The sequence below is a fragment of the Natrix helvetica genome, assembly GCF_964273705.1.
Source record: "Natrix helvetica genome assembly, chromosome: 1".
NCBI classification, from domain to species: domain Eukaryota; kingdom Metazoa; phylum Chordata; class Lepidosauria; order Squamata; family Natricidae; genus Natrix; species Natrix helvetica.
Window position 1 is genome coordinate 69592448 of NC_138548.1, and position 18750 is coordinate 69611197.

At 39.9% G+C, this 18750-nt stretch overlaps 1 protein-coding gene across 2 annotated transcripts in view; it reads right to left on the bottom strand.

Moving 5' to 3' along the window:
* The window catches only part of BMF (Bcl2 modifying factor), a 62191-nt gene that overhangs the window by 36281 nt on the left and 7160 nt on the right, over positions 1-18750 (bottom strand). The window contains exon 1 of one of the 2 annotated variants that reach the window (XM_081939907.1): positions 653-936. The exons of the other annotated variant lie outside the window; for it this stretch is intronic. The gene's annotated coding sequence lies outside the window, so the exon portion shown is untranslated. Of the gene's footprint in view, positions 1-652; positions 937-18750 lie in introns of those variants that run through there. 2 annotated transcript variants of the gene reach the window in all.

The window sequence follows — 18750 nt, forward strand, 5'->3', positions numbered from 1 at the left end:
AGAAGAAGTTTCCATTCTTCGGGTCCTGCCTGTCAAGCAATATTGGAAGCCAAGTAGCCATGACACACCCCTCCCCCCCCCACTTTTTACTTAAGGCAAGTGAGGACTAAGTTATGTCTTGGAAAGTTAACTGCAAGATATACAAAGCAGCAATATCTCATGTGAGAGTGCAAGGGGAAAGTATATATACAAATATGCACTATATTGCCTAAAGTATTCGCTCATCCATCCAATAATCAGACTCAGTTGTGAGCGAATACTTTTGGCAATATAGTGTATCTTTCGATGAATATTTTGTATAATGCTAGCCCGAGCAACTGTAAACCTGACTCACACAAAGAAAGCCACCTTTGGGGGAAGATCATTTAACCGACTTGGGGGTGGGGGTGGAGAAGCCCCTTGCTTCAATGTAACTTCCTTAACTGCGCAAGGGGACCCACAGAACTTATTAAGTAGAAGAATCCGCCGATGCCTGCATCTCTAACGAAGGCTCTCGAGGGACTCTCGACTAGCTCGCTAAGGAAATCCAAATCCCAAGGAGCACGTTGTGATTTACAACTTATAAATAACAGAACTTATACATACAAATAACGGAGTTGTCACTCAAGTCCTCCCCTGCCAGCCCCTCCCCCGCTACTCCCCAAATACTGACCTGTTGCCCCCACTGCGCCTCTGCCCGGGCAGAACAGCTGCAGAAGCTTACGATCTTACCCCGGAGACAAGATCCAGGAGCCCCGGTCGCCTATTCAAAGCGGCGATCTGCGAACCCTCCGAAACGGATCCCGCCTTTCATCTGGTCTACTATTTGCTGCTGAAGCGCCAACAAGAGCCGCCAGCGGAAAGAGCGGGAGCCGGAAAGTCCCCGGGCTTGCAACCTGAGGCGCCGCCGCTTAGCACCACACGGTATTGTTTCCAAAAAGACACTCGCTTCCTGGCATTACCCCGCACAGCTGATGAAAGACACGCCTCCCCGCCGTGACGTCAGGGAGGGGGTCTAGCCAATGGGGAGCGGTAGGCGCGCACGTTCCCAGCTCGGGGCTGTCACAACGTGGATAATTTTGACGAGTCCGGCTCGTGATCTCGGTTCACAGCGAGGCAAAGGCTGGAGCTGCGGCAGAGCCGTTTCCAAAAGCCGCTGCCTCTAGACGGGGCAACCGCCTCCTTCCCCCAAATCGTGGCGCTAAGACGGCGAGAATTAGTTGGGAGACCTGAAGCAAAAGATTTTATATTTAACCGTGCCTCTTTGTTGCCCTGGCATTCAGCCCAAAGCCAAACCTCACAATCAGTCGAAGGCAGGGCAAGTCCAGACTTGCAGAGAAGCAATTTTTTTTTATAATCCCCCCTCCCCCCATGTAAACATTCATATTTTATGGACAGTACATTGACTGGGTCAAGTCTTAAAATAAGCCACTTAAGCAATAGTAATACAAATAAATAAATAAATAAATAAATAAATAAATAAATAAATAAATAAATAAATAAATAAATAAATAAATATGTATACTTCAAATCTTCCAACTTCAACAATATTGGTCCATAATTTCCATAATCCTTTATCTTTTTTCAAATATTTCTGTAGGAAGTTAAACCCACTCATCTAGAAAAATGAAATAGCCTGGGAAATATTGAAAATGTAGAATATTATACTTCCCTGGATAAGAAATGGAGAAACATGTTTTTAGGCAAAAAACAGACTCACTCTTAATACCCCCACCTTTGTCAATAGGCCATTAAAAGGCCTGAGCCAGTTTATTCTACATAACAAAGATCTCCCCCCCCCTTCAGCTCCATAGTGATGGGATTGAGGCATAATAGTATTAGCCCTTTACCCATCTCACCACAGGGCACTTGGGAAGAAGCAATGCTTAACCAAACTTGGACTCAAGTTTGGGACTACAGAGTTGCTCCTGCATGGCCCCATGGGAGTCTGACCAGCAATCAGAATACAAACTCAGGTTCAAAGCCCAGAGAGAGCATAAAACCAGGGACTTTCAGCATCTGTCTCTCTCTTTTTCTTCACCCAACATCTTAAAGCATGTGATCACCCTTTTCTGTTCAGGAGTTCAAGCCGTGTGATCCTGTCCACCATTAAACCAACTTTCCAAGCAGCCTCCATGTTTCCAGTGTCTTTTCCTTCCACTTGGAACTGAATCCAGAAGGACATTTCTTCCAAGAGTTCATTTAAACATAAATAGCATTTCTTTTTGCCCTATATTTATTATCCCCTGCTAAATAATATCATTTAATAGTTTTAAAAAGTACCCATTATTTCACCATAACTTCAATGTCCCGAATGTGTAGGTTGCTAATAAAGCCAATTATGTAATCAACCCCAGGAATATATTTCGAACTCCCCATAATTTCTATTCCTTACTATTTTAAATTCACAATATACTTTAACACATTATTAATGTTATTAATACAATTACATTATCTAGTCCTAAATTCCCACCTAATAATCTTTACTTATTGGGGTTATACCGTATTTTCTCCAAAATAAGACAGCATCTTATTTTCTTTTGACCCCCGAAATAAGCACTTGGCCTTATTTTTGGGGAGGTTTTATTATTTTTGAGGTGCAGGAGGCGGCGAGCATGGTCACCTCATGGCTGCTGCTGTGTAGCAATATTTTCAGGGAGGTCTTATTTTCAGGGAAACAGGGTAACAAATATACATTGTCTATTAATGTATATACTACTATTTTATCTACATATCTTTCCCTTTTATTAATACATTTTCTTGTCCTTATCTCTTAATCTCTTTGCAGAGAAGCAATTCTTGTACAGTCCTTAGCGCCTTCTCTTTTTTTCGAATTCTAAAGAGAAAGCTTCTCTCCTGCTTTCTTGGTTGTTTGCAGTAGTCCTGAGATGGTATAGGGTCTCCTGCTCGAACAGCGAGTTGGATTAGAAGACCTCCAAGGTCCCTTCCAACTGTTGTTATTATGTGTTGTGTTTGTCCTCAGCCTGGTGTCCACTGGAAGACTACAGTTCCCATCTTCTTCAGCCAGAACAGTCACTGGAGAGTATGGGCTTATGGTAATGCAATATATTGAAGGATGCCAGACTGAAGAAGACTTGGATACTTGTTTTTCCTTGGTTGGTGCCCCCAAATCGGGCACCTACAAATTGCCAAATAAAAAGGAAAAACTTGTAGCTGCACTCTAATAATCCTAAATAAGAGGGCACAAAGAACTGTTCCCAAGTAGTTTCCGATATTAAAAATATGTATTACTTGGTTTTTGAACAGGGAGGTTTAATTTAGCTGTGATAGCCTTTCATGATAACCTTTCATAAACTTACCCGCCTAGGATTTGATTTAAACTTTTCTGGATATAATTTCCTTCTAAATAACCCCATTGCCTTTGCTTTTTATGTACCTTGAAGAATTCCCAGTGGATAGCCTTCAGTACTTACTTCCCTCCATTGTCAGAATTGTCAATTTATTCATACCCTTGCTTCCTGTTTTGAAACCACTTGCTGCTGTATGGGAGAAACCTGCCTACTTTGAGAAACATAAATATTTTTCAAAATATTTGGAGAACTTTATATGGTAGAACTTTATACTAGCAATATTAACACAAAGCCTGCAATTTTTCTCTTTTTTTCCTAGAAAGGAATTTGTATTTTGCCTAATGTGGGACACAGATCTAGATAATTTTTCATTTATTAGATTTGGAGACCATACAAATCCAAGCTTACTCTGGTCAGTTTATCATTTTAAAAACAGAAAAACGCAAGGCAAATATTCATACAATATCTATCTATCTATCTATCTATCTATCTATCTATCTATCTATCTATCTATCTATCTTTCTATCCATCCATCCATCCACCCACCCACCCACCCACCCACCCATCCACCAACTAACATGATTCCACAGCCACCTAAAACTAGGCCTGGGAGAAGAGCTAACAGATCTTGGGAAGATGATTCCAGAGGACAGGTACGATGACAGGGAATTATTTATTTGAATCGTTCTGAAGAGAGCAAGTGGACCTGATTTTACTGAACGGCCCAAAACATGATGAGATAGGCCCGTGATGGCAAACGTATGGCACGTGTACCACAGGTGGCACATGGACCCATCATTGAGAGCACACGAGCAGTTGCCCTAGGTCAGCTGCAGCACGCATGTGCGCACCGGCCAGATGATTTTCGGCCTTTAAAGGGCCTCCAGAGGGACGGTAGAGGCCATTTTTGCCCTCTCCAGGTGGGGTTATCCAAGCCTGCACGGAGGGGCAGCAGGGGGGTTGTGCACGCCTGAACGGGGGGCAGCGGTGTTTGTGTGCACGCATGCACGGGGGGCAGGGGGGGTTATCCAAGCCTGCACGGAGTGGCAGCGGGGGTGTTGTGAACATCTGCACAGGGGCCAGCGGGGTGTGTGCACGCATGTACGGGGGGCAGCGGGGTATTGCACACACGCATGGGGGCAGCGGGGGTTGTGCACACATGCACAGGGGGCAGCGGGGGAGTGCACGCATGCACGGGGGCAGTGGGAGGGTGTACGCACGGGGGTTGAATTATGGGTGTGGGCACGCATGCTTTCGGCACCCGAGCCAAAAGCCTGCACGGAGTGGCAGCGGGGGTGCACGCATGAACGGGGGGCAGCGGTGTGTGTGTGCACGCATGCACGGGGGGCAGGGGGGGGGTTATCCAAGCCTGCACGGAGTGGCAGCGGGGGTGTTGTGCACGTCTGCACAGGGGCCAGCGGGGTGTGTGAACGCATGCACGGGGGCAGCGGGGTATGTGCACACACGCATGGGGGCAGCGGGGGTTGTGCACGCATGCACGGGGGAGCAGCGGGGGGGTGTACGCACGGGGGTTGAATTATGGGTGTGGGCACGCATGCTTTCGGCACCCGAGCCAAAAGCCTGCACGGAGTGGCAGCGGGGGTGCACGCATGAACGGGGGGCAGCGGTGTGTGTGTGCACGCATGCACGGGGGGCAGGGGGGGGGTTATCCAAGCCTGCACGGAGTGGCAGCGGGGGTGTTGTGCACGTCTGCACAGGGGCCAGCGGGGTGTGTGAACGCATGCACGGGGGCAACGGGGTATGTGCACACACGCATGGGGGCAGCGGGGGTTGTGCACGCATGCACGGGGGAGCAGCGGGGGGGTGTACGCACGGGGGTTGAATTATGGGTGTGGGCATGCATGCTTTCGGCACCCGAGCCAAAAAAGGTTAGCCATCACTGAGATAGGCAGTCCCTCAAAAACCCTCATGCCATGAAGGACTTTATAGTGAATGATTGGCCACCTTGAACTGCACCAGAAGCTCACCAGCAACATGCAGCTTACAGGGCAGTGGTGCCACAAGACAAATACTGCCTGTACCACTGCATACTAGACCAGCTGTAGCTCTCAAGGGCAGCTTCATGTAGACCACATTACATTAATCCAATCACAAAGTGATTAGGCCATTAGTAATTCTAAGATATAACCTGAAACCTTTGTAGTATGTTTATTTGATTTAGGGCCTTTATTTTCTTCTATCCTTCTCATTTTAAGAGTATGTCTCTATAAAATATCCCGTCTCTCTAAATTATACCCTAGTTCAGTGGTTCTCAACCTAGGGTCTGCGGACTCTTGGAGTGGGCCGCAATGTTGTCACAGGGAATCCGTGAAAGCTTGAAAAAAATGTTATGATTTAAATCTTAAGTCTTAAGGGTCCATGGTCATAGTCCGTGGCCCCAACAGGTATTTAAAGGGGGTCCATATTGAAGAAAATGTCCTTTGCTCAATTCCTGTGGTAACTATTTTAGCTTTGATAATGTTAAGCATTAATAAGCAGATGGCTTTCAGGGCAATCCCACCACTATTAAGGCTAATAGCCATGGATCTCTTTCCCATTTTAAAAAGACTGGACGAGCTCTTCTGTGTTAGAATGTGGAACAGAAGAGAATGTCTCGTCTTAAGGGGCGGGAGATAGAAGTCTTGTATCCCCTGTTCCCCTCTAACTCCCATCCATAGCCACTTCTTTTATAGAATCTAAAACAAAAATATTGTGACACCCTACATTCATCTTTCTGCACTGCAGCATTCCTGTTTCTCTGGGAGGAAGAATGGCATTTTCCCAAATCCAAAATACACAGTCGATGACTGGAGAAAATGTGATATTCTTGCAACTTATTATCACCTCAAATCAGACAGCAGATAACTAGAGAACTCTGTAGACAAGGCAGGTATTTGGGCAAAAATCTGATGGTTAAAAAACACCCTTTAGAAACACCTTGGGCTGTTTTTCTCTGAACTGACCAGTAGAAGGCAACATAAGCAACACTGGATTGCTTTTTAGTACTTTTTAAATAGAAAGTACAGTATATTAAGGTACTATTGGTTCTTCAAGATTCATCATCATCTTCAAGGAGGAAATATTTGAATTCACCATTTCTTCTTGGGGAGAGTGGTTTTAAAGGAGTGGGCTACATTTCTATAATTGTATTTATTTGTTTGTTTGTTTGTTTGTTTTCTTGCTTTTAAAAAAATGGCAAAAAACACAAAGAAAAATTCATGCATTGTCAAAGAAAAAACACAAAATATTTTTAAATGAAAAAATGTAGCAAAAAAGAAAAAAAGGTATATTATTTAAAGTTGCAAATAGTTACAAATTTATTTATCATTATCTAATGTAATTATTGAAGTACATATGTATTTATAATACATTTTTAAACACACACATGTATGTATGTATGTATGTATGTATGTATGTATGTATTTGTGTTACAACCCCTGGTATGCCCAAATATGGGAGGGAGGGAGCTCCTCCCTCTTTCTGTCCTTCGGCTCATCACAGAAAACCATCCAGGCAGAAACCCATATTTTTATTTTGAATGTTGCCTTTTTTATATTTGTGTTGGATTTGTGCTGATAAATAAATAAAGGGAGACTAGTATGGATCCATTTCAAGCTATTTAGCTCTCATCAGCTAGCCATACCCTTACTGGGATTTGAACCTGGGATGTGTTACATATTAGGCAGATTTGTTAGCCACTACAACACAGGCTCTCCTCCTTTATCAGCTATATAAATCTACCTTTTAACTCTATACACCTAATTTGTATAGGTGAGCCTGACATTTCGCTATGTATGTGTCCATATAAAGTATATGTCTACTGGCATCCTACTCTTAGGTGGAAAGTGCAATCAGTCCATTAAGTAAAAAGGGCCATATACTTATCTTTCCAATGCTGCAATATCAGTCCTTTGGCCATGGTAACGGAGAATCCATTTACAGTATTTGGTTGTTAATTTTCACGTACTAGGTACAATATTGGGGTTCAAAAGAATTTTATCATGTGAAAAAAAGTTTTTGTTACACAATCACATTTACATAATCCAGTATTTTCTCCACATTTACATAATTCATACTTTATAATCATAACTTCCATTTGAATTGCTATGCCACAATATGACAGCCCATGACTGGTTTTTCTTTAACCCTATTATAAAATAATATTATTATCCAGGTAATTTGACTTTGTACTTAAAATAAACCTATTTACATAGGCTTCATTCACACAATACAAAATGTTTAACCTGAACCAATCAGGTGAACACAGCGTTCACCAACAGCTGGGCTACTGCCTGTGTCTCCCAGAAGTTTGGGTTCATCTCTGTGCTTTAGTAAAAGTGACCCAGCCTCCTTCTTGGTTGATCAATTCTATGGAGTAACACCACAACAGATCTTACTGACTGTGCTCAGATGACACAAGACTGACACTTAGTCAAGACTGTGCCACTTGGTTCCTCCTGCTGGTCTAAATTATATGTGCAGAGTTTCTGCCTAAATGATGAATTCTCTATCAGAAAATTATAGCTAGAACAAGACGTTTTTTAAAAAGCACTGTAGTTTCTATCATTAGTGAAGAAAAGTAGCTGCTTTTCTCTTCTTCTACTCCTTGTCTGTCTCTTTCTCTGTATTGTATGTACTGGCAGAGAAGTATCCGATCATTCTTTTCAAAGATTTGATGATTTCTTGAAGAAGGGTTTTGAAATTAACAGGTGGCCCGCCTTGCTCTTAATTAGGGCCATACTAGGCAAAAGTCTTGGCTTTTATCATTTTCACAACAGACCTAATCATCTAAGTGAGGAGCTTCTTTGCAGGGCACGAAAAATCTTCATGTGAAGAATTGTTTTTGTAAGAAAAGTGAGCACCAATAATTTGAAGATTTTTTTAAAAAAACCATTTAAACTGAATTTCTGGGCCTACTTCTCAAGCTCATTTTAAATATGAGTTTTGTAGCACAAATGAGAAGCAAGTTGAAGGAACCAGCTGGCAGTTACAGAATGAAACACTGTCCTCCTTCTGTACCCAACATAGAAACCCAACTGGTTGCTGTAGGAGGAAACCTATTTTCTACGTACATCAGAAAGAAAAGTATCACCCACCTTCCTATACTTGTTCATGTGGTACATAATAAATTTGCACAGTTCAGTCTTTAGGATGCAGTGATAATTATCAACAGTTAGTTGTAAAAGAGGATTACACACATTTTGTGAAAAACAAAGGTAGTTAGGTTTATTAGTCCCAATGTCTGTGACCAGGGGCAGGGCTGTCAGCTTTTGTGAGCTCTTGGTTTGATACGGCAGGCCTTTTCTCTATCAGCATTTGATTAATAAATATTTTGCAAGATATTAACATCGACAGCCTGCTTGCAAATCTTTGTAGTAAATTCATGAACTTTACAACTATTCTAATATGTAAGAAAATTGTGATGGATATATATGAGCAACTATGTTTGCTACCATAATTTAGGTTTTTAATTTTGACCAGGTTTCATTAGACTAAAGTCACAGAAAATGGAATTTACTATTTGTTGGTTAGGATTTTATCCAGGAAGCATACCATTTCAGGAAACATTGCTACATTATTTTTTACTATTGACCTGTCATCTTTTACTATTATCCACCTTGGCTGGGGTGACAGGAGTTGCATTAGGATCACATGAAGTTTTCATAGCTTTCAATGATGCCATAGCCTTGGCAAATGTCCATAGATAATGGGTTCATGTAGAAATGCCTTTTATATTTCGGAAATTACCCATCTACACTCACAGTTTTGATGATTATCCATTTCCATGGGTGGTTTTTTTTTGGGGGGGGGGGAGGTAATTCTAATTTGTATTCTAAACATCCATGAATGAGAAGGACAAATGTAAGCCAATTCATTTTGAACTAATATCACATGGGTTGCATTTTTCCTATTAAAACCATTGGTTTTAGGTCCCTGCAACTTTGATGGTCCTGATTTTAATTCTGAAAGCAGTTATTGTAACAGATGTTCTGGAAAGTTTTAGCCAAGCTGCAACCGATTTCAGTATTTTGCTGCAGCAGCCCAGTCATTTTCAAATCAAACAATTGTTTGTTTGGGCTTTAGAGACTCCCCGAGGCGTTTGAAGTCTAACCACTCTACTACTTAAGCATAGGAAACAATGAAATATACTAAAATGTGTGTTTATGTCTGTGCACCTAATATGAAATAAAATTAATGATCTGTTGGAACAAAAGAGGTTAGTAAAAGGACAAAAATTTCTCAAGAGACAGCTTTGTGAAAAGCCATATCAAGCAACAAAAACATTTGAGGAAACAAAAGAGGCCAGACATCACATACAATAGTGCTTCTTAAAGGATTTTTTTTTCCTGGACTCCAGTTCTGGCATTAGATATAATAAGAATAAAACTTTTGCTTCCAAGGGGAATCATATTGAGCCCTATCCATGGAAAAGAGCCATATACTGAATTGTCTTTAAAACCCAAGTAACTAGAATACTGGCCCTAAGTACCCATATCCACTATCATTATTTTGGCGAATTATTTGAGTTTGTATTCCAACAGAGAAGAGAATGGAGAAGTTTAATATTATTTCCAGAAAACTACCTGGGTGTTACGGTGGTGATGGGTATGTCTATGTGTGATTGTGTTTAAGTTTAAGGAGCCTACCTGTAGCATATCATCAAGATTCAGTTTGGGTTTTTATGCACCTGTATGTAATATCCTTTCCTAATGCATTCTTCTCACACTAATTCTTCCTCCACAAATGATTTAACCCAGATCTTTTTATTATCATTTAGGGGTTCTGTGTGCATGGTGAAATGCCACCATAGTAGTTGGTCGTTTTTTCCCCCTGTATATTATTTCTTTTACTACTTATTAAAATACTTTACTTTTAAAATGTTTTGCTGTCTTATTACTAAAACAAGTAATTTGTCTGATTCATTATTGGGTGAGTAAATAAATACATACACTTAACATTGTGTGAACAATTTCATCTGTATTTTTAAAATTCTTGTTTGATTTTAAAAAAATGGAAAAAAGCCGAAGTTGAGATATTTTGGACTTAATTCAGTATTGAAGGAAAAGTGACTTTCATTATGCAATATCATATCTGTAATCGACAACAGTTTATCACATCATTTACTTTCTGTTTTTTTAGTTAAAATTAATGACATTTTAAGAGAAATTCTCCCATAGTTGTTTTTTGTTCTTTTTCAGGTTGAGAATAGAAGCAGTTAGAGAAAGAGGATGAAAGAGAGATGTGCATTAGGAAGCAACAAAAGCAGCACCTTTGCTATTTTGCAATGCTAAAATAAACTCATAATCATTGTAAAAAAAAAATTAAAGGCACTCCTAATCACTTTGAGAATGGGGTAGAATTATAGAACCATTTTTCATTCAAGGAAAAACAAAAACAGCACTGATTTCTGTAGGATATTAATATTGCCACATAACATTTTGATTTCTATTATAGATAACTAAGAAGCCACATATACATTATACAGCAGTTTTGCAGACGTTTTAGAAAGAGGGGGGGGGGTGGCAAAGGAATTAAAAGACTTTATATATCTTAAATTAAAAGCAAAATGCAAACAGATTCATGGCGTGATCCTTGTCTTCAGTGACATTTTTTGTGCAAAAGATTTGAGAATTTGAAAAATTATATGAGAATAAAAGTGAGCGTCCAACTAGCCATGACAATATCACAATAATAGCTTTGCAATGATTTTCAGAGAGATATGGCAGGATTTCATCAAAGGTAATCTCAGGGGAGGGGGGCAGGTTCCTCAAGGAAATTAGTCATTGCTAACCAAAGGCTCTGAATAAACAATCCAGACAGAGACAGGTTGTCTGAAAAGAAAAGAAAAAGTTTCAATTGAACAAACTATGTAGTGATGAATTTGCTGAACTCTGCTGATGAAGCTAGCACAATAGCATAATGTACAAATGGGCAACTTTTTCTACTACACGTATTAACTCCATTTAAATGTATAGGAATAGTTTTTAAAATGCCATATTTTTGCATTTCTCCCACTGAATAATTATTCCCACTGAAAGCAGCTTTCTCAAAAACACAAAATCATGATCCCACCACTGATTTAAAATGTAAATGGAATTATTTTAATCATTTTCAGTATTCAATTGTTACACACCACTTCTCTCTTAGAGCCAAACTAGACATGACAATGGAGTAAAAAAATAACAGTGGGAATTCATCCATGCTCTTTGGAAGACAAATTCCCCAGTGATCCACAGCAAGAAAGAAAATTGTTTACGTCTTTCTTACCCACTCTGGAACTGTTGATTTTCAACATTGCTCCACATTCAAACACAACTGCTATAATATGCACTTTAAACGAGACTGGCAAATGAAGGAGTAGTTCTGTTTTCTTTGTATTGGCTCTCTATTTCATAAGCTTTAGCTTACAAAATAAGTATAACTATTAAATTGCTTTTAAAAGTCTTATAGACATTCTTTGTCAATTGCCTATGGTGCAAGAACAGGTTCTTGTTCCTAACTTCATTGTGAACTGATTGGATTTTTCAACTTGTATATTTAAGTGAAGACTAATGTAAAAATTAAGGATCCAATTCAGAATGTGGTGATATCCGCAGAAAAGCTTCTCTGGTTTCATGGGAGATTAATAAATTTTCCTGCCAACCTAAATGTAAGAACTAAAAATTGAAAACAACAATGAGCATGTCTCAATAGTCTTACACATACTTGGGAGAAAGTCTCCCTGAACAAGAAAAAGGCTTATATATAAAGAAACATGGAGGTAATTACCCTGTGAGGTTTTGTAGCTAATAGCAATTGTTTTACCAATCCCTGTTTATTCTCCTAGCATTATTCACTTACTTTGGCCATTTTAAGTATATTTTAACTAAGATTATTCTGGTAGTTCTCTGAATATTTGGTTGTTTATAGTTCTGAAGATTCACATTTGCTACATGAGACATGTCTGAGTCATATAAAGAATCATAAGTTTTTCTGTTGTATGTAACCCCTTCCTTCTTTGTCCCAATGCGCTCCAGATATCTTGGACTACAATTCCTATAATGCTCAGTATGGATTATGGATACTGCAATTAAACAAACTTGCAAAATACTAGATGGGACAAGGGTGGTGTATAAAAGCAAAAAAGAGGGTATGCCCAATATACAAAATATACAGAAATAATCAGAATAGCTCACCCATGTTTTTGTCATGCCTATATTAGATTGATTGGCACAGATCTTCTGATCCTGATGACAGGAAGAGTTTCATCTGAAAAATATTCTCTTGGTTCTTTTTCCTTCTACACTCCTTTTAAATGTTTATCCTTTCTAGGAAATTGACTGAAAGCCAGAGACAGATTTTCAATTTTAATAACAACTGGGCTTCAAGTTCCCAAGGAGGAAGATGTTCTTCATTGGATACAAGAAGGTCTTGTATCACCCAAATTCTTTACTTATTAAAGAGGTAGGCCAGATCTTCTTACATGCCCCCCTCTCTCTCTTGTAAAGATGCCTCTTTAAATCAGACAAGATTATTACACTGCCTTCATCCTGTAGGAGAGCAATGATAACATACACCACAGAAGTGATGCAAGTTGGAAATCTGATAGTCATTTTGAAGTACAGGATTTCACTATGAAAATCTCATAAAGATACCCCCAAGTCCTAAGTATATTTAAAGGATAAATCTGGTGAGTGAAGCCATAAGACAGAAATCGGATGAGATATTGCAGAGGGCTTTTTAAATCAGTCCTAGAACAGCAGATCCTGTGGGATAGTCAGTATTAACAGAATGTAGAAGCCCATGTTCTCCCTGGTAAAATAATTGCTTTCTTATGCCTTTTGCTTATTTGCTTTCTTATGCCTTTTTATTTGTAAAAGTTTTTTTCCCTAGTCTGGCAGAGCAGAAGAAATGTGCTCACCATTTTTCCAAATCCCCCATATTTTCTGCTAGATATTGCGCACAAGCGTTTCCACCCTCATATCTGCAGGCTTTCTCTTGATTACTTCTACAATGAGTTGGCTTTTTGTTTTTCTGATTAGAATGTTGAGGCGTCAATACATTTTGATCTGGAAAATCGCTTTTGAGATGTTTAGACATTTGTTTTTTCAAACTACATGTGACACAGATGTGGTAAGCTAGCATGCTATGAGATGACTAGGCTTTGCCCTATTCCATACCAAGAGTCACCAGAACAGATGCTGACTTTTTTCACTAATTTTTGCAAAACCTTACTGAAGGTGTTTTCTTTTAAAGCATATATTACTTTAGCACCACACACAATGCTCACATTAGTCCTAAAACAAGAAGCAGAATGTGAGGAGTTACTATAGATTTCCAAGGAAATTTTGGGCTGGCCCAGCCAATGAGGTAATGTGTTGCATTCATTGCATCATTCAGTGTGTCTAGCAATGATCATGTTGTTAAACAGCAATACTGTAATCCTTTGTTGGTTTGCAGCCATAACATGAAGGTGACAATTTAGTAGCACAAAATGTTGAATGTTCTGTTACGGAACATGTTCCAGATTTGTAAACTCTTAATGACATTCTGTCACCAAGTAGATTATTTCACTTTTCCCACTATGAAATTCTGGAGGAAGGATTTTTCCCAGAAGAAAATACTTACACTCCTTGGTTTTGGGCTACAATGCCAGCTGTGGTTGTACTACAGCTCCATTTTTTTAAACTGGAGGTATTTGCAGGGAGAAGAGGTAAATGAGAAGGTATAAAAAGGTAGTGTTGGTTCTTAGAGTAGATGGACTTACCACTGAGAATTAACTAGCTAAAATAATAAGCACTATTTATTTAGGTCAATGGCTCAGAAACTTTTCTTCACCATGGCCCTCTTCCTTTTGTGGCCACGGACCATGGCCACAGACCCCCCCCCCCCCAAGACTTATCTCAAGATTTAAATCATAACATTTCTTCAAGTCTTCGTAGACCCCCAGGATCCACGGACCATGTTGAGAACTACTGATTTAGGTCACAGTTGGCTAAAAGAGGTACTATTTTAACTACTTAAATGAGCAGCCAGGGGAAATTATCCTGTAATGCAGAGGTGGCATTCAGCCAGTTCTGACCAGTTCTGGAAAACTGGTAGGAGAAATTTTGAATAGTTTGGAGAACCGGTAAATACCACCTCTGACTGGCCCCGCCCCCATCTATTCTCTGCTTCTCGAGTCCCAGCTGATTAGGAGGGAATGGGGATTTTGCAGTATCCTTCCCCTGCCACGGTCACCAAGCCACGCCCACAGAACCAGTAGTAAAAAAATTGAATCCCACCATTGCTGTAATGTTTGGGGGGGGGAGGGGGGGAATCCTTTTAAGTTTTTAAACCTCACTCAGAAAAAAAAGGAAAACATAGGAGGAGGTTGTGTTTACATCAAGCAGGTGCCCTGCAAAAGGTTACTTCCCTATAAATACCAATAACTTGATTCAACACCATGTTACAAAATATTCTTCTGGATGTATCCTAATACTGTCATTCTTGTGGATAGAGCAAAACATCTTCTTCCAACTTTCTAGCTTACTCTCTTTTTTACCCTTGCCTCTTTTATGGGGACCTATTTGTTTGAGCACCTTAAAGCTGACAAGCAGATCTATGGGAGGTCACATGCCAGCACACAATCTGTCACTCTCTTAAATATACACACAGAGCAATTAAGTCTTAAAACAAGTCTCTTAATGACAACAGGGAATATATTATAGCTAAATTGCAACATGGAAAGGGGAAATCTTTGAGAAGGGATGCACTGTTGGGAGATGTGTATCATCCATCCCATAAGTCCAAAACACTTTTGCACAGTTGCAGACCTTAGGATAGGAACAGATTTACATCTCTGATCAGCTGCTAATCATAAACAATCCACCTTTTTCTCTCAGTATTTGGGCTATAACCATTGAAGTAAGGGTCTTGAGGCGTGGAAGGATTTTTGTAATAAGCCAAATATAAAGGTTCTATAAAACTATATTCAGCAAGGAGGGAGTTGGGAAGTTCTTTGGTTATAGGAACCTATTGAACAAAGTGCAATTCAGTAATGAGAAAAGTAAGCTTTACTCTTAGGGGTAAAAATAAATGCATAGGTATAGAATAGGTGGTAATAATAACTGTGAGAAGGATCTAGGAGTCCCAGTTAGCAACCACTTACGTATGAGCCAGAGGTGTGCTACAGCTGCCAAAAAAAAACAAAAAAACAAATGCAATCCTAGGCTCCATCAACAATGGAATAGTATCAACTTCAGTATTGGTACTGCTATATACTGCATTGGTAAGATAACACTTGAAATACTGCATCCAGTTCTGGTAACCATGATACAAAAAAATTGTTCTAGAATCTAGAAAAAATACAGAGAAGAGTATCAAAGATGATTAAGGATCAGGAGGCTGAAACCAGTGGTGGGTTCCTAACCAGTTTACTACGCTCGCTGAGTGGGCGTTTTGTGTGCGCGCGAACCACATGTTGCTGTGTATGCACATTTGACTGAAAACTGTTCTGTGCCTGCGCAGAAACATGCCGGCGATGGCAGAAGAGACCAGGGAACTGGTTTGGGGGCGTAGCAGGCCTAGGTCGCTGCCAGTTCAAGCGACCCTCATGGTCATACCACTATTGTTTCGGCTGAACCAATCTGAACCGGTAGGAACCCATCACTGGCTGAAACATATGGTGAACAGTAGCAGGAACTGGGTATGTCTAGTCTAACAAAGAGAAGGACTAGAGATGACATGATAGCAATCTTCCAATACTTGTAAGTCTGACACAAAGAAGTGGGGGATAATCTATTCTCCAAAGCATCTGAAGGCAAGACAAGAAGTAGCGAGTGGAAAAAATTATTTTATTTTATTTTATTTATTTATTGTTATATTTATTTGGTTTGTCAAGCGGGTATGAGAAAACAAGTATAAGTATGAATATAATATATAAACATAGAAGTATAAGCAGGTATAAGTATATACATAAGAAATGAGTACAAATAAATGGGAACAGAAGGACAGAGAGAGCCAACCTAAAGCTAAGGAGATTTCCTGACAGTGAGAACAATTAATCAGTCAAAATGCTTGCCTTGTGGGTGGTCCAACACTGGAGATTTTTAAGAAGAGATTGGACAGCCTTTTGTCTAGAATGGCAGGGTCTCCTGCTTAGATAGGGGGTTGGACTAAAAGACCTCCAAGGTCCCTTCCAACATTGTTATTCTGTATTCTATATAACCTGGAGGCGCCATGCCTTGTGCTACTTCTTTTGAGCCATGCAGAAAATTAATTTGGCACACAATCCTCTTGACTGTGGAAATTACCAATTATACAATTTGTCACCTTCTATTTGCCTCTTTTTTGGGGATTCTGCTAATCTATCTTGATTTTTATACAACTCTTGTGCTCGGATTTTCCATCTGTACTTTTGCATCAGTATGCACATGGCAGCACAATCTGACTATGTGTATTTCTATATACTATAAGTAAAGTTATTCATTAAGGTAATGAGGGAATGGGGAGATCTTGGCTCTCATCCATTATGCTAACTCTTCTTAGTGCACCATTAAATCTGCATGATGTTTTCCTTTGACGTTGCTTTACTCTTTTGTTGGACTCAGTCCACTGCTGACCAGAGCAACTCCTCTCCAGAGGGGAGAGGGAGAAAGAGCACAAATAACCTGTCAGTCAAGAGCTGATTTTATAGTGTAACCTGCTACTGCAAGAGCGACCAGCACCAGATAATCATTCAAAAGTGATACATAGTATGTATTAAATTGCAATTAAGTCCAATCACATTAAGATATATGACTGGAAATGAGTAATCAAAGTTTTCTTATGGCTGATTGCCAACTTGACATATTCTAACTTGATTTATGCATATTCAAAATTTACTGGGTTTTCTTTTTAAAAAACAGCAAAAATCCCCTCTTGCTTCTTTAAGACTGAATCCTGTGCACTGTACTAGTAGAATTTCAATTATAGAGTTAATATACACAGGATTGATTTAAGTTAGATAAAATGGTGACATTGTGGATCGGAGTTTTTTTTAAATCCTTCTTTAAAACGCTGTTTTATCTGAGGCTGCTTTGGATGCAACTAATTAATTTTTTTTGAATAAAGCATCATCCATATATTTTGAATACCCAGGGTAATTTTCTTTAATGATCACACTGGGAATGTTGATTGCTAGCCTCAATGATTGTTTGAGCACACTAATATACTGCAGCTAAACTTGAACAAGATGGAATCGATGACCATAGGAAATAAAGCATTCCTAGGGAGGACTCTCTACTTTATATAAATTTAAAATTTTACTTCTCCCTCTTTTTATGAGCCAGAAGCTTCCTAAAGCAGGTCAATTCTATTCCTATCAAATGGCAGCCTTCCGCCCCAACTGAAATTTCCACAACGTTTTCCAAAGCAACAAGAAACATAAATTTGCAAAACAGATCACTGCTGGTTTATGTATGATTTAGGAGTTTGCATATCTAGGTAAGTCTGGAAAATGCCTACCAGACATCTTGAAGTTCTGGTGGTTATTAGGCAATAACCTGGCTTGCATGTTAAACCGAACTGTAATATTGATTGACTGATATTGGATTAACACCATATGTGCATATAGTTAACGTTGTTTTTGTATTCCATACTTTACAGCCAAGCATGGCTCAACCTCAGTAAGTGTGAGAGGGAGGTAGGAGTCCTAGTGGATTACCACTTAAGTATGAGCCAGTAGTGTGTTACAGCTGCCAAAAAAAGCAAATGCAGTCCTAGACTGCATCAATAGGATAGTATCAAGATCACATGAAGAGTTAGTACGCTTTATACTGTACAGGTGAGACAACACTTGGAATACTGCATCCAGTTTTGATTACCCCAATGCAAAAGGATGTTGAGACTCTAGAAAGAGTGCAGAGAAGAGCAACAAAGACGATTAGGGGAATGGAGGATAAAACATGAATAATTGCAGAAATTATGTCTAGACTAATAAAGAGTAGAGGTGACTTGATAGCAGACTTCCAATAAGTGAAGGGGTGCCACAAAGAGGAGGAAATAAGCTTATTCTCCAAAACAAAGCAAAACAAGAATGGAAAATTATCAGAGCGGTCCAGCCTAGAACTAAGGAGAAATTTCCTGACAGTGCAAAGAATCAATTGTCCCCAGAGGTTGCAGATGTTGGAAATTTTAAAGAAGAGATTGGTCAGCCATTTGTCCAGAATGGATTAGGGCAGTGATGGCTAACATTTTTTGGATCGCGTACCAAAAGCAGGGGGAGCGCAGAGGGGTCGTGCGCGGGCGTGCCCACACCCATAATGCTATGCATGTGACTCTGGCACGCATGCACGTGACTCTGGCAGGCATGCACATATGAACCTCCCCACGCGCATGTGCGTGCAACCAACCCCCCCTGCTTTTGGTGCACTTTTTTCACCCTCCCCAGACACCAGAAACTTTCTAGGAGCCTGGGGAGGGCAAAAACAGCCTCCCCCGCCACCCCGGAGGCCCTCAG